The sequence below is a fragment of the Pseudophryne corroboree genome, chromosome 1, assembly GCF_028390025.1.
Source record: "Pseudophryne corroboree isolate aPseCor3 chromosome 1, aPseCor3.hap2, whole genome shotgun sequence".
Classification (NCBI taxonomy): domain Eukaryota; kingdom Metazoa; phylum Chordata; class Amphibia; order Anura; family Myobatrachidae; genus Pseudophryne; species Pseudophryne corroboree.
Window position 1 is genome coordinate 1,061,787,505 of NC_086444.1, and position 17,469 is coordinate 1,061,804,973.

At 44.4% G+C, this 17,469-nt stretch overlaps 1 pseudogene; it reads left to right on the forward strand.

Moving 5' to 3' along the window:
- Positions 1-17,349: 17,349 nt before the first annotated feature.
- On the forward strand, positions 17,350-17,469 carry LOC134941405 (5S ribosomal RNA; annotated as a pseudogene).

The following is a 17,469-nucleotide window of genomic DNA, read 5'->3' on the forward strand; positions in this document are numbered from 1 at the left end:
TCTCAGGGTCTATGCCCAGTTTGACAAGGTCATACAGGTGGAAAATGTTGTTTCTATTTAGGCGGAACATCTGTATGACCCTATCATCGGACAATGCATTTAAGTTTAAACGCCCTCTAAAAAAACGAGGCTGGCGCAGCCTCCGCGGTACCTGGACAACCTGTTGACCATGTTCACTTACCTGGGCCTGATTCCTGGAAGCCTCATGGAGCAGTCTAAGGTATCCCACAGCAAACAAAAAATCATTGCCACACACCACAGCCGCCATTTCAGAGTGAGAGAAGTTCAGAATGTGCCTGGAACACTTTTATAGGGCCAAACATTCAGGTGTGAGTAATGGATAATTGAGTACACATGTAAACGCGGTTTTCAAATGCTGGCGCGTTTTTTTTTAGGAAAAAAATACGATTTGTAATTTATCGCGGCCGCGAATGCATTTTCGCGGCAGCAATTACAATTACGAATAGTTAGTAAATGACCGAGATTCATATCTAAACAGGCGTAATTTGACCGATGGTGTATTCATTCGTAATTTTTTACTTGGACTTGCAAAAAATTACGAATGCCCTCATCACTGCCGTGATTAGTGTTTAGTAAATTACCGAGATGACACTTTGAAGAAAAAACGCCATCTCGGTCAAAATCGGGAGCTTAGTAAATTTCCCCCAGTATGTGAAATTTAAGGAAAAATTACTTCACAGAAAGTGTAGTAGATAAGTGGAATAGCCTCCCATCAGAGGTGATAGAGGCTAAGACAGTAGATCAATTTACACATGCTTGGGATAGGCATATGAATATCCTTACAAAGAACTTAGGTTCAAAAAGGGTTGAGATTAAAATAAAAAAGGGGCAGACTAGATGAGCCAAGTGGTTCTGAGCTCAAGCAAATTACCAGGTCAAGAATTTCTACCCGGTAATTTGTGGATTAACACGGGTATTTTGCCTGTGTGAAAGGGTCAACCCGGGTTGACCCTTTCACACAGAAAAAGGACCCGTGTTAATTGTCAAATTACCGGGTGGAACTTTTTCACCCAGTAATTTCACATTCTGGGGCAGATGTATTAACCTGGAGAAGGCATAAGGAAGTGATAAACCAGTGATAAATGCAAGGTGATAATGCACCAGCCAATCAGCTCCAATATGTAAATTAACAGTTAGGAGCTGATTGGCTGGTGCGTTTATCACTTTGCATTTATCACTGGTTTATCACTTCCTTATGCCTTCTCCAGGCTTAATACATCTGCCCCTCTGTGTGAAAGGGGTATAAGTAAATTGTGTTTATATGTCATCCTTAGGTTCAATTGTGTGGTGAGGTACAAGATTTGCTTCTGTTTGTCCACATATGTTATGATTGGCAGCCACCAGCACTGGTTTTGCCTATTACATTGACCATAAATAATTTGAATTGGTTCTGGACCACCAATCCAAGGCACCCCGGCAAGTGCCCTAAGGAACCCCAGAGTGCTTAGGCACACAGTTTGAGAACCACGGCACTAAGGGGTATATTTACTAAAGTGCAGATTTATAGTAGAGGAGATGTTGTCGGTAGAAAACAAACAGATTCTCCCAATTATCTTCTAGATGTAGGCAAAAATTATAATTGAAATACTGTAGTTAAAACTGAACATTAAAAACATCCTTGTTCTTTTGGTCCTTGTTCTTTTGCGCTTCCAAAGGTCAGTAATTAGCTTTAGTGTTAGCTCCTCACTTGTGCTGAGAAATGTGACTGTTGTGTCTGCATATACTATTAAAGAAGGAACTATATACTAGAAATATTGAAACTGAAAAATATTAAAAATGATAGTCTGGCATGCTTGTATTTTTGAAGCTCTATACATTTTACCGCTTCGCTGTGGCGGACGAGTGGGATCCTCCTCCGCATATACATCAAAACTACAGAGGGCGGGTCCCACCTGTCACTGTAACACTGGAGGATCACATGACTGCCAGGCTGGGCTGCCATCAGAAATTGTGGGGCCAGGGACTGACAAAATATCCAGGGCTGCCCTGGGGGTATGCAGATAATGAGGGTGGAGCTACAGTTGGTGTGGGGCATCAATTAGTGCATAAACCAGATTTTTTTTTAAATTGTCAAAGTTTGGGCTGTGGGGGTGGGTGTTATTATAGCGTGTCAATCTATTATATAAATGATATGATAGCCTAGCCCTACCTCAGCCACCTCAGTTAGATACATAATAAGATTTTACTTACCGATAAATCTATTTCTCGTAGTCCGTAGTGGATGCTGGGACTCCGTAAGGACCATGGGGAATAGCGGCTCCGCAGGAGACAGGGCACAAAATAAAAGCTTAAGGATCAGGTGGTGTGCACTGGCTCCTCCCCCTATGACCCTCCTCCAAGCCTCAGTTAGGATACTGTGCCCGGACGAGCGTACATAATAAGGAAGGATATTGAATCCCGGGTAAGACTCATACCAGCCACACCAATCACACCGTACAACTTGTGATCTGAACCCAGTTAACAGTATGATAAACGCAAAGGAGCCTCTGAAAAGATGGCTCACAACAATAATAACCCGAATCTTTGTAACAATAACTATATACAAGTATTGCAGACAATCCGCACTAGGGATGGGCGCCCAGCATCCACTACGGACTACGAGAAATAGATTTATCGGTAAGTAAAATCTTATTTTCTCTGACGTCCTAGTGGATGCTGGGACTCCGTAAGGACCATGGGGATTATACCAAAGCTCCCAAACGGGCGGGAGAGTGCGGATGACTCTGCAGCACCGAATGAGAGAACTCCAGGTCCTCCTCAGCCAGGGTATCAAATTTGTAGAATTTTGCAAACGTGTTTGCCCCTGACCAAGTAGCTGCTCGGCAAAGTTGTAAAGCCGAGACCCCTCGGGCAGCCGCCCAAGATGAGCCCACTTTCCTTGTGGAATGGGCTTTTACTGATTTTGGCTGTGGCAATCCTGCCACAGAATGTGCAAGCTGAATTGTACTACAAATCCAACGAGCAATCGTCTGCTTAGAAGCAGGAGCACCCAGCTTGTTGGGTGCATACAGGATAAACAGCGAGTCAGATTTTCTGACTCCAGCCGTCCTGGAAACATATATTTTCAAGGCCCTGACAACGTCAAGCAACTTAGAGTCCTCTAAGTCCCTGGTAGCCGCAGGTACCACAATAGGTTGGTTCATGTGAAATGCAGAAACCACCTTAGGTAGAAATTGAGGACGAGTCCTCAATTCCGCCCTGTCAGAATGAAAAATTAAGTAAGGGCTTTTATATGATAAAGCCGCCAATTCTGACACACGCCTGGCTGAAGCCAAGGCTAACAGCATCGACACCTTCCATGTGAGATATTTTAAGTCCACAGTGGAAAGTGGTTCAAACCAATGTGACTTTAGAAAACTCAACACCACATTGAGATCCCAAGGTGCCACTGGAGGCACAAAAGGAGGTTGTATGCAGCACCCCTTTTACAAATGTCTGAACTTCAGGTACTGAAGCCAGTTCTTTCTGGAAGAAAATCGACAGGGCCGAAATTTGAACCTTAATGGACCCTAATTTTAGGCCCATAGACAGTCCTGTTTGCAGGAAATGAAGGAAACGACCCAGTTGAAATTCCTCTGTAGGGGCCTTCTTGGCCTCACACCACGCAACATATTTACGCCAAATGCGGTGATAATGTTTTGCGGTTACGTCCTTCCTGGCTTTGACCAGAGTAGGGATGACTTCTTCTGGAATGCCTTTTTCCCTCAGGATCCGGCGTTCAACCGCCATGCCGTCAAACGCAGCCGCGGTAAGTCCTGGAACAGACAAGGCCCCTGCAGTAGCAGGTCCTTTCTTAGAGGTAGAGGCCACGGTTCGTCCGTGAGCATCTCTTGAAGTTCCGGGTACCAAGTCCGTCTTGGCCAATCCGGAACCACGAGTATAGTTCTTACTCCTCTCCTTCTTATGATTCTCAGTACTTTTGGTATGAGAGGCAGAGGAGGGAACACATACACTGACTGGTACACCCACGGCGTTACCAGAGCGTCCACTGCTATTGCCTGAGGGTCCCTTGACCTGGCGCAATATCTGTCCAGTTTTTTGTTTAGACGTGACGCCATCATGTCCACCTTTGGTTTTTCCCAACGGTTTACAATCAGGTGGAAGACTTCTGGGTGAAGTCCCCACTCTCCCGGGTGAAGGTCGTGTCTGCTGAGGAAGTCTGCTTCCCAGTTGTCCACTCCCGGAATGAATACTGCTGACAGTGCTATCACATGATTTTCCGCCCAGCGAAGAATCCTTGCAGCTTCTGCCATTGCCCTCCTGCTTCTCGTGCCGCCCTGTCTGTTTACGTGGGCGACTGACGTGATGTTGTCCGATTGGATCAACACCGCCTGACCCTGAAGCAGAGGTTTTGCTTGACTTAGGGCATTGTAAATGGCCCTTAGTTCCAGAATGTTTATATGAAGAGACGTTTCCAAGCTTGACCACAGGCCCTGGAAATTCCTTCCCTGTGTGACTGCTCCCCAGCCTCTCAGGCTGGCATCCGTGGTTACCAGGATCCAATCCTGAATGCCAAATCTGCGGCCCTCTAGTAGATGAGCACTCTGCAGCCACCACAGGAGAGACACCCTTGTCCTTGGCGACAGGGTTATCCGCTGATGCATCTGCAGATGCGATCCGGACCATTTGTCCAGTAGATCCCACTGAAATGTTCTTGCATGGAATCTTCCGAATGGAATCGCTTCGTAAGAAGCCACCATTTTCCCCAGGACCCTCGTGCACTGATGCACTGAGACCTGTCCTGGTTTTAGGAGGTTCCTGACTAGCTCGGATAACTCCCTGGCCTTCTCCTCCGGGAGAAACACCATCTTCTGGACTGTGTCCAGAATCATTCCTAGGAACAGTAGACGTGTCGTTGGAATCAGCTGCGATTTTGGAATATTTAGAATCCACCCGTGCTGACGTAACACTACCTGAGATAGTGCTACTCCGACTTCTAACTGTTCCCTGGATCTTGCCCTTATCAGGAGATCGTCCAAGTAAGGGATAATTAAAATGCCTTTTCTTCGTAGAAGAATCATCATTTCGGCCATTACCTTGGTAAAGACCCGAGGTGCCGTGGACAATCCAAACGGCAGCGTCTGAAACTGATAATGACAGTTTTGTACTACAAACCTGAGGTACCCTTGGTGAGAAGGGTATATCGGGACGTGGAGATAAGCATCTTTGATGTCCAGAGACACCATATAGTCCCCTTCTTCCAGGTTTGCTATCACTGCTCTGAGTGACTCCATCTTGAATTTGAACCTTTTTATGTAAGTGTTCAAGGATTTCAGATTTAAAATTGGTCTCACCGAGCCGTCCGGCTTCGGTACCACAAACAGCGTGGAATAATACCCCTTTCCTTGTTGCAGGAGGGGTACCTTGATTATCACCTGCTGGGAATACAGCTTGTGAATGGCTTCCAAAACTGCCTCCCTGTCGGAGGGAGACTTTGGTAAAGCAGACTTCAGGAAACGACGAGGGGGAAACGCCTCGAATTCCAGTTTGTACCCCTGCGATACTACCTGTAGAATCCAGGGATCCACTTGCGAGTGAGCCCACTGCGCGTTGAAATTCTTGAGACGGGCCCCCACCATATCTGAGTCTGCTTGTAAAGCCCCAGCGTCATGCTGAAGACTTGGCAGAAGCAGGGGAGGGCTTCTGCTCCTGTGAAGCGGCTGCATGGTGCAGTCTTTTTCCTCTTCCTCTGCCCCGGGGCAGAAAAGAATGGCCTTTTGCTCGCTTGTACTTATGGGAACGAAAGGACTGAGTTTGAAAAGACGGTGTCTTTTTCTGCTGATGTGGAGTGACCTGGGGTAAAAAGGTGGATTTTCCAGCCGTTGCCGTGGCCACCAGGTCCGATAGACCAGCCCCAAATAACTCCTCCCCTTTATACGGCAATACTTCCATGTGCCGTTTGGAATCCGCATCCCCTGACCACTGTCGCGTCCATAACGCTCTTCTGGCAGAGATGGACATAGCACTTACTCTTGATGCCAGGGTGCAAATATCCCTCTGTGCATCACGCATATATAGTAATGCATCCTTTAAATGTTCTATAGTTAACAAAATATTGTCCCTATCCAGGGTATCAATATTCTCGGTCAGGGAATCCGACCATGCGACTCCAGCACTGCACATCCAGGCTGAGGCGATTGCTGGTCTCAGTATAACACCAGTATGTGTGTATATACTTTTTAGGATATTTTCCAGCCTTCTATCAGCTGGTTCTTTGAGGGTAGCCGTATCAGGAGACGGTAACGCTACTTGTTTTGATAAACGTGTGAGCGCCTTATCTACCCTAGGGGGTGTTTCCCAACGCGCCCTAACCTCTGGCGGGAAAGGATATAATGCTAATAATTTTTTAGAAATTAGCTGTTTTTTATCGGGGGAAACCCACGCTTTTTCACACACCTCATTTATTTCCTCTGACTCAGGAAAAAATATTGGTAGTTTTTTCTCACCCCACATAATACCCTTCTTTGTGGTACTTGTAGTGTCAGAAGGTTCAATGCCTCTTTCATTGCCGTGATCATGTAACGTGTGGCCCTACTGGACATTACGTTTGTCTCGTCACCGTCGACACTAGACTCAGTATCTGTGTCAGGGTCTGTGTCGACCCACTGAGGTAACGGGCGTTTTAGCGCCCCTGACGGTGTTTGAGACGCCTGGACAGGCACTAATTGATTTGCCGGCTGTCTCATGTCGTCAACAGTTTTTTGCAAATTGCTGACATTATCACTTAATTGTTTAAATACAATCATCCAGTCAGGTGTCGACTCCCTAGGGGGTGACATCACCAACACAGGCAACTGCTCCGCCTCCACATCATTTTCCTCCTCATACATGTCGACACACGCGTACCGACACACAGCACACACACCGGGAATGCTCTGATAGAGGACAGGACCCCACTTAGCCCTTTGGAGAGACAGAGGGAGAGTCTGCCAGCACACACCCAGCGCTATATATATATACAGGGATAACCTTATATAAGTGTTACTCCCTTATAGCTGCTGTTAATATATTTATTTGCTGCCAAACGTGCCCCCCCCTTCTCTTTTTTACCCTGATTCTGAAGCAGGACTGCAGGGGAGAGTCAGGGAGCCGTCCTTCCAGCGGAGCTGTGAGGGAAAATGGCGCTTGTGTGCTGAGGAGATAGGCTCCGCCCCTTCACGACGTCCTTATCTCCCGCTTTTTTGTGTAAAATGGCAGGGGATTAAAATACATCCATATAGCCCAGGAGCTATATGTGATGTATTCTGTTTTGCCACCTAAGGTATTCTGTTATATTGCGTCTCAGGGCGCTCCCCCCCCAGCGCCCTGCACCCTCAGTGACCGGAGTGTGAAGTGTGCTGAGAGCAATGGCGCACAGCTGCGGTGCTGTGCGCTACCTTAGTCTGAAGACAGGATGTCTTCTGCCGCCGATTTCACCGGACCTCTTCGTCTCTTCTGGCTCTGTAAGGGGGACGGCGGCGCGGCTCCGGTGACCCATCCAGGCTGAACCTGTGATCGTCCCTCTGGAGCTAGTGTCCAGTAGCCTAAGAAACCCGATCCACTCTGCACTCAGGTGAGTCCGTTTCTTCTCCCCTTAGTCCCACGATGCAGTGAGCCTGTTGCCAGCAGGACTCACTGAAAATAAAAAAACCTAACTAAACTTTTATTCTAAGCAGCTCAGGAGAGCCACCTAGATTGCACCCTTCTCGGCCGGGCACAAAAATCTAACTGAGGCTTGGAGGAGGGTCATAGGGGGAGGAGCCAGTGCACACCACCTGATCCTTAAGCTTTTATTTTGTGCCCTGTCTCCTGCGGAGCCGCTATTCCCCATGGTCCTTACGGAGTCCCAGCATCCACTAGGACGTCAGAGAAAATTGCATAACTACCTCATGGCGGCTCCACTTGTCACACAGACACACGCACAGACACACACACACACCCCAACCACCTCTCACACATATAAACCAAGTCCTGACCCAGCCACCTCCCTCTCACACACGAATACCCCAACTACCTCTCACATATATAAATACCCTAGCTATGCCTCAGTCACCTCAGAATGATACATAAATACCCTCATGGCAGCTCTACCTCACTCACATACACTTATACACAGCCCTGCCCCGTCCATCTCTGTCTTACACTGCTGTCAGTGTTAGCTGGAGTTTCCCAGTGTGCTACTTGGTCTGCCATGATACTGCAGACATAATGTTTCCTTTTCTCTGACCAGTTGCAGTTTTTACCTATGGGCAGCAGGACTGCAGCCCCCCCCCCCCCACACACACACACACACACACAGGTAAAATCCGCCACCCAGCTCACTGACAGTGAAGCCAGATGCCAGGGCCGAAACTAGGATTTTTGGCACCCGGGGCAAGGCTGTAATTTGGCGCCCCCCTCCAAAACATAAATGAATAAATTGCGCCACAAAATAGTGCAACCTTATTCACATTGTGCCACACAAAAGTGACCCTTATTACGCTATACCACACAGTAGTACCCCTTATACATATTATACCTCACAATAGTGCCCCTTATTCACAATATGCCACACAGTGGTAATGTCCTTTATAGCACATTATGACACACAGTCGTATCCCTTATACATATTATGCCACACAGCAGTAATGTACCTTATACACATAATGCCACACAATAGTAGTGCCCTTTGGGTCAAGCGTGGCGGCGAAAACGAGGATGTTCTGAAGCCGTTTAGTTAACACACCATCAATAGACAGTACAGTAAATATATACACAGCCCCTTAATATACACATACCACCACAATAAACATATATACATGCTCCTGTATATACACATACCCCCCAATATACTGTGATAACATACACACATCCAAGTACCCAACCTGGGTACCAAATGTTACACCACACTGCTCCTACACACACACGCACAATGGGTTACACTGAACGGCTCCAGCACACACACGCACACATTGGGTTACACTGAACAGCTTCAACATGCACACACATACTGGCTGGGTTACACTGCACTGCTCCAGCACATGCACACAGTATATATATATATATATATATATATATATATATATATTACCAACACATGCCTCTCACATGTGTACCTTTCTTTACAATGTATTCTGTAAAGTAGCATAGGTGTATTGCCAATATGAAACACACACATAGACTGCCCCCCCCCCCCCCTTTACACATAAACACACACACACACAAACACAGTCAGACTGTAGATTACACATACCGACGGGTGGTATACATGTGACCGCCGGTCAGCTGACCGACAGTCACATGATCTCCTCCACCAGCCTGACGGCTCACTATCCCGATGGTCGGCATGCCGACCAATAGGGACTATTTCCACTCGTGGGTGTCCACGACACCCATAGAGTGGGAATAGAACCCGTGGCGACCGCTTGCTGCACTCGCCCCTCCCCGCCGGGATCCCGGCGTCGGTATGCTGCCGGGATCCCGGCGTCGGTAAGCTGACCGGCAGGCTCCTGACCGCCGGTCAGCAGTACTACACCCATACCGACTGCCCCCCTCACACTCCCACTGAGACTTTAAATGACACAGAATGCCCTCCCCTTTTTCTCTATGCACACCCACTCAGACTGTAGACAGATTACGCACACAAACACACACACAGCCTCACACTGTCCACTGCCCTCCCCCACACACACTGGACTGCAGATTAACACACACACACACACACACACACACACACACACACACACACACAGACTCACACTGTCCCCTTCCCCCCCATACATTCCAACTGTAGAACACACACTGATACTGACTGCAGATTATTTCCTACTACTCCCAGGAAGGCACACGTAGCAATGGCAAATTTAGTATTACCTGCTGTCCGGGACTCGTGCTGGGAAGTGAAGTGAATCATCCTGTCTAAGTCATGCAAAAGCCCCTGGGAGCCGTCTGACCAACTCAGTGGCCGGGAGGAGGAGCGAGCAGCAGCTCAAATCACAGCACAGCCTCCCGGACCTCCCAGGCTGAGCTCTCCGTCTCTCACAAGTGGGAAAAAAATCAGTGTGCTGCGGCTGACAGGTGCGTGCGCTAGTGGGCCCTGTCAGCGCCCCCTCTGATCCGGCACCCGGGTCACATGCCCCCTTAAGCCCCCCCCCCCTAGTTTCGGCCATGCAGATGCAGTCAGTGAGACTGCACTGGCTTCACTGTGACAGGCAGTAACCTCCTATTGGAATTTCTACCTCCCATTCACAGACACTTTCTACCTGCCAGTCACAGAGGTGTTTCCTCCCACCAGGACTGCCATACCAGGCCACTATAGGCAGTGAGCTGGCTTCCTGTAGGAAGCCAGCTCCCTGCCTTGTCAGTCCTAGCCAGCTTCTATGGGCTGTAGCCGATGCAGTTCATAGAAGCTGTGGTTTTGCGCATGCGCAGTACCGCCACCACTACTGCGCATGCGCTGGGTCTCAGCATCTGTGAACTGTAAATAGCAGTGGCAGCCCTTCTCCTTTAAAAAGGTAGGAGACACCGTTGTCTCTGACTTATGTTAAACGTGACTCTACCTTGTATTATCTATTTGTTCGTCCATATTGTCATTTCTTTGTCTCCTTCGTGGCGGTGGCCATTTTGTTGAGGGTATTTCTATACAGATCCTCTTTCATAGCTGCGGTGGCAGGGCCGCTCTCTGTCTGGGCCGGGTACTGCAGTCCCCTGACAGCGGCCATGCTGCCAGGACTCGGAAGCAGCGCTGGAGCCTCTTCAGCCATCAGAACAGGTAATGACAACTCTTGGCCACCAGGGATGATATGTTGACATTCTAAAAGGTAGTCATTTTATCAGCGTCTACATGATGAATGTCAACACAGCAAATCATACCACACCCGTTATTTTCTGGTGATCATCAGAAAATAGGCGGGCTGTACTGGCGTCCAAGTTTGCCGGAGGTGTGGGATGCCGGCCGAACGTGGACGTTTTTTTAAAGCGACAGTCATTTCCAATACAAAACCATGCCTTGTAAATGACTGCCCCTTTAATAAAAAAATCTGTTCCATCGGTATCCTGCACCTCCGGCAAACTCCGATGCCATTATATCCCTCCTCATGACTGAAACAATACAAATAAAATAAAATATCCCACACATGTGGAGATCCAATGCCCAGATCTCCCTCATCTTGTGTCAAATTAAATAAAAAGGCATTCCCCTTATTTAATGTAGCAGGTTTCCTAGATTAAGATAAATTATATTAATTATTGGTCTACCATATTATTCCTATGCTTTGTAAGTGTTTAAAAGTAGACAACGAAAAATTAGCAAAAGAAAAAAATGCATTGTTTTCCGGTGCAGACATTGCTACGAAAATGTGCACGTAGAATCCTGCTTTTTACTATTTTGGAATGTTGGATTTAGACTAAAACAAATACTACAATGTATTTGTGGTGATTAAAAAAAAAAAAAAAAAAAAAAAAAAATATATATATATATATATATATATATATATATATGCACACAGGGGGGTGGGGGATATAGCGACCGTCGGTGTCTTAAAACAGTTCAGTAAATATGGATCAAAAAAGTGTGTCTAAAAACGAGTAACCAGATCAGAAAAGTGATTTTTTAAAAAGGGGGGATGTTTATTTAGACACTAAAAACAGATATTAATCACATATAGAGCTAAAATCTAAACAGCAGTTCTTCTTAAAAAATGGGATTTAAAACAACATACACAATGCTTTAAAATACCAGTTAAAATATGTTAAAAATCTGTAAAACAATTTTAACTTAACTTGGTATAAGGTCACTGCCAGGTAGCCCAACGCGTTTCGTCCTTAAGACTTCATCAAGGGGTAAAGGCATAATGAGACTGGACTCCTATTTATACTAGTATTAATCACATAATGATTGTGACAGGGGGGGTGTGTGGAAAGTACTAGGTGTGGGTGGAGAAGGTTTAGTCTAGTTAAGGATCCAACCGTGATGATCCAGTAGTGTAGTTTTCACAGGAAAGGAGCGATTTCGTAATAGTCATTAAATCCCTTCGGATGGAGTGTTTGTAGTTGGAAGATCCAAAACATTTCTCTGCGTGAGAGTTTATTGGCCAGGTCGCCACCCCTTTCTCCCAGTTTCACAAGTTCAATCGCTTTAAAGGTTAATGCCTCCGGATTTGAGTTATGTACGAGATTGAAGTGTTTGGATACTGCATGATTTTCTATTTTATTTTTTATGTTGCGAACATGTTCCTGTATCCTTATTTTCAACGGTCTCTTTGTTTTGCCTACATATTGTTTACCACAGTCACATTCTAATAAATAAATTACGGATTGTGTATTGCAGTTTATGAAGTCCTTAATTTTGTATTCCTCCTTCTTTTCTGCATCCGAGAATGTTTTTCTTACTGGATGTAGGTACCTGCAGATGTTGCATCGGCCACATTTATAGGAACCGGTGCATCTTGGCATTCTTGGTTCTTGTTCAACTTCCTTATGTAGCATGCTGGGGGCCAGGATATCTTTAAGATTTTTGGATTTCCTGAAGATGATTTCAGGGCGTGGAGGTAGTATTTCTTTGAGAACCGGGTCCATTAGTAGGATTCCCCAGTTGTTGTTGAGTGAATCTCTAATGGTTTTCTCATGACGATTGAAGGTGGTGATAAATGGAACGGATTCTTTCCTGATTTTTTTGGGTTTATATTCCAACAGGGTCGATCTCTCCAGGGCCTTTGCTTTGAGTGCCGCTTCTTCCACGATGTTAGCCGGGTATTCTTTGTTCTTAAATCTTTCTTTATATTTCTCTATTTGGATGTCACATTCTTCCTGGTTGCTGCAGTTCCTCTTTATTCTATTAAATTGAGAGAAGGGAATGTTATTTTTCCACTTCTTCAGATGGTTACTCTTATAATGCAGGTAGCTATTTGTATCTACCTGTTTAATGTAATTCTTCGTTTCTACTCTTCCGTCTTTTCCTGTTAAAATCACATCAAGGAACTCAATAAATTCTTTATTGAGTTTAGAAGTAAAAATGAGATTCATCTCGTTGGTGCTCAGGAATTCCAGGAATTTGTAAAATTGTTCTTCAGTGCCATCCCAGATAATTAAAATGTCATCTATGTAACGACGATAAAAGGTGATGTGTTTCTTAAAATCATGGTTACCATAGATAAAATGCTTCTCCCAGCTACCCATAAAAAGATTAGCGAAACTCGGTGCAAAAATCGTACCCATTGCAGTCCCACAGCGTTGTAGATAAAATTGATCTAAAAACTTAAAATAGTTATGCTGAAGAATAAAATACATGATGTTACATAAAAAGTCTTTATGGATGGCTGTAAGCGAAGTGTCAGTTTCCATATATTCTTTGCATGCTGTTACACCTTTCTTATGGTCTATGCAAGTATAGAGTGATTGCACATCTATTGTTGCCCAGTAATAGGTGTCTTTCCATTCAAAGTCCTTCAGGGAGTTTAGTACAGTTGTGGTGTCTTTTAAATACGAGGGTAACTCCTTCACATAGGGTTTTAGGAAGACATCGACGTATTCTGATAGATTTGATGTGAGTGAGTCGATGCCCGCCACTATGGGCCTTCCGGGTGGATTAGTCAGGTTCTTATGGATTTTTGGCAGGAAATAAAAAATTGGGGTAGTGGGGTCTGTTTTCATTAAAAATTGGAATTCATCCTTTGTAATTATCTCATTTCGTAGACCGTGTACTAATAGTGTTCTTAGTTCTCCGACGAATGCATCTTTGGGGTCGCCAGACAGTTTTGTATATGAGACATCATCCCCCAATAGTCTCAGTGCTTCATTCGTGTATTTCTCACGGTCCATGATAACCAGGCCCCCCCCTTTATCAGCTTGTTTTATAACGATTCCCTTATTTTTCTGCAGTTTTTTTAAGGCCTCGCTTTCCCGGTTGGTGATGTTTTTCTCTTTAATCTTCTCCATGTTGGTCTCACATAGGTCTTTCTTGACTAATTCATAAAAAATGCTTAGATTATTCCCCTTTGACTCCAATGGATAAAATTTTGAGGTTGGTTTTAAACCTGATTTTGACTGGTTCTCATAGTTACTGATCACAGCATCCTCTTTCCTCAGGAAATGTCTTTTAAGTGTTAGTTTTCTGATAAACTTGTTGAGATCAATGAAGGTCTCAAATTTATTGAGACCCCCCCGTGGGTGCAAAAGTCAAACCTTTATTCAGTAATGATATTTCTGGTTCCGACAGTTTATGTTCTGATAAATTGAAGATTCCGTTATCCTTCTGTTTTGTCGTTAGATTGTTCTTTTTTTGTTCTCGTCCCCTCCTACTGCCCCGTTTTCCTCTTCTTCTGTATATCTTCGTTTGAGCGGTGAAGCGTGGTGAACATCTTCCTTCAGGGGGTTTCTTGTGGCTTCTTTTGGTCGTGTTCCTGTTCTTTGGGCTAAAAAAGTCTGATCACTTTTAGAGTTAAGTCTCTGTAGTGCTGTAAATCTATTCTGCATCCTTAGTGTTGGGGATGGTGTATTTATTTCTGAATTCCGTAGTGATTTGCCTTTAGTTGGTATGGTTTTCCAGTATTGTCTCTTGATTTGATTAGGTTGTTGATTCATATTTCCAAATCTGCTCCAGTTTTTAATTTTGCCTTGCTCATAGTCCGTCTTATCCCTTAGAAATTTCTTCTCCTTATTTTTAGTGACCTCTTCTTCTATGTGTTCCATTTTTCTGTATAATACCTTTTCATTAATCTTGTAATCCTCTTTGTCTTTAAAGGGTTCAAGTTCACTTTCTTTGCTTTTGATGTTCTTCTCTACTTCTAAGAGAGAGTTCTTCTTTTCATCAATAAGCAGTTTCATTAGGTTAATGGAACAATTGTGTAGTGTCTTGTCCCATTTTTCTAAGAAGGCTGCGTCTAGATTGCCAAATGTAGGTTGTTTTAGCAGTCTAAGCCCTCTTGGAATTCTGTCGACTGAAATATAATGCTCTAAGCCCTTTATATCCCACCATGTTTTAACTTCTTTGGTGAGGAGTCTTTCTATGCCCCAAAACAATTCATCTAAGTCACCAGGTGGAGGGGGTTCACTAGTTTGCTGTTTTTCATTAAATATCTTTTGGCACCAATTCTGTCTCTTGGTTGCCCGATCTGAGTTTCTCCACATTCTAAAAATGGGTTGTAGTGCACCAGGCCGCAAATAAAAATTAATACCAAAGAATTTCAACAATAGGGGGGAGAATATTTGCGCCACTTGTGTACAACACCAAATAATCCACGATCCACGTATAGAAAATAAATGACACTCCCTAGGAATTAACACAGGGGGCCTGGTTATCATGGACCGTGAGAAATACACGAATGAAGCACTGAGACTATTGGGGGATGATGTCTCATATACAAAACTGTCTGGCGACCCCAAAGATGCATTCGTCGGAGAACTAAGAACACTATTAGTACACGGTCTACGAAATGAGATAATTACAAAGGATGAATTCCAATTTTTAATGAAAACAGACCCCACTACCCCAATTTTTTATTTCCTGCCAAAATCCATAAGAACCTGACTAATCCACCCGGAAGGCCCATAGTGGCGGGCATCGACTCACTCACATCAAATCTATCAGAATACGTCGATGTCTTCCTAAAACCCTATGTGAAGGAGTTACCCTCGTATTTAAAAGACACCACAACTGTACTAAACTCCCTGAAGGACTTTGAATGGAAAGACACCTATTACTGGGCAACAATAGATGTGCAATCACTCTATACTTGCATAGACCATAAGAAAGGTGTAACAGCATGCAAAGAATATATGGAAACTGACACTTCGCTTACAGCCATCCATAAAGACTTTTTATGTAACATCATGTATTTTATTCTTCAGCATAACTATTTTAAGTTTTTAGATCAATTTTATCTACAACGCTGTGGGACTGCAATGGGTACGATTTTTGCACCGAGTTTCGCTAATCTTTTTATGGGTAGCTGGGAGAAGCATTTTATCTATGGTAACCATGATTTTAAGAAACACATCACCTTTTATCGTCGTTACATAGATGACATTTTAATTATCTGGGATGGCACTGAAGAACAATTTTACAAATTCCTGGAATTCCTGAGCACCAACGAGATGAATCTCATTTTTACTTCTAAACTCAATAAAGAATTTATTGAGTTCCTTGATGTGATTTTAACAGGAAAAGACGGAAGAGTAGAAACGAAGAATTACATTAAACAGGTAGATACAAATAGCTACCTGCATTATAAGAGTAACCATCTGAAGAAGTGGAAAAATAACATTCCCTTCTCTCAATTTAATAGAATAAAGAGGAACTGCAGCAACCAGGAAGAATGTGACATCCAAATAGAGAAATATAAAGAAAGATTTAAGAACAAAGAATACCCGGCTAACATCGTGGAAGAAGCGGCACTCAAAGCAAAGGCCCTGGAGAGATCGACCCTGTTGGAATATAAACCCAAAAAAATCAGGAAAGAATCCGTTCCATTTATCACCACCTTCAATCGTCATGAGAAAACCATTAGAGATTCACTCAACAACAACTGGGGAATCCTACTAATGGACCCGGTTCTCAAAGAAATACTACCTCCACGCCCTGAAATCATCTTCAGGAAATCCAAAAATCTTAAAGATATCCTGGCCCCCAGCATGCTACATAAGGAAGTTGAACAAGAACCAAGAATGCCAAGATGCACCGGTTCCTATAAATGTGGCCGATGCAACATCTGCAGGTACCTACATCCAGTAAGAAAAACATTCTCGGATGCAGAAAAGAAGGAGGAATACAAAATTAAGGACTTCATAAACTGCAATACACAATCCGTAATTTATTTATTAGAATGTGACTGTGGTAAACAATATGTAGGCAAAACAAAGAGACCGTTGAAAATAAGGATACAGGAACATGTTCGCAACATAAAAAATAAAATAGAAAATCATGCAGTATCCAAACACTTCAATCTCGTACATAACTCAAATCCGGAGGCATTAACCTTTAAAGCGATTGAACTTGTGAAACTGGGAGAAAGGGGTGGCGACCTGGCCAATAAACTCTCACGCAGAGAAATGTTTTGGATCTTCCAACTACAAACACTCCATCCGAAGGGATTTAATGACTATTACGAAATCGCTCCTTTCCTGTGAAAACTACACTACTGGATCATCACGGTTGGATCCTTAACTAGACTAAACCTTCTCCACCCACACCTAGTACTTTCCACACACCCCCCCTCCACACCCCCCCCCCCCACACCCCCCCCCCCCCCCCACTCCCTTCCCATCTCCCCCCCCCCCTTCCTACCCTATTCCCATCAACAATCTCTGGTTGAAAAATATCACCGTTCATTTTATTGATATATTGAGATTGACACATGTATGGTAAAAAGTGATTATTACAGTCAGACCACACTGGAAAGGCCCAATCTCGTCCGATCTTGGAAGCAAAGCAGTGTTGGGCCTGAACAGTACCAGACCAGGGAGACCGTCTGGGAAGATCAGGTACTGTAAACC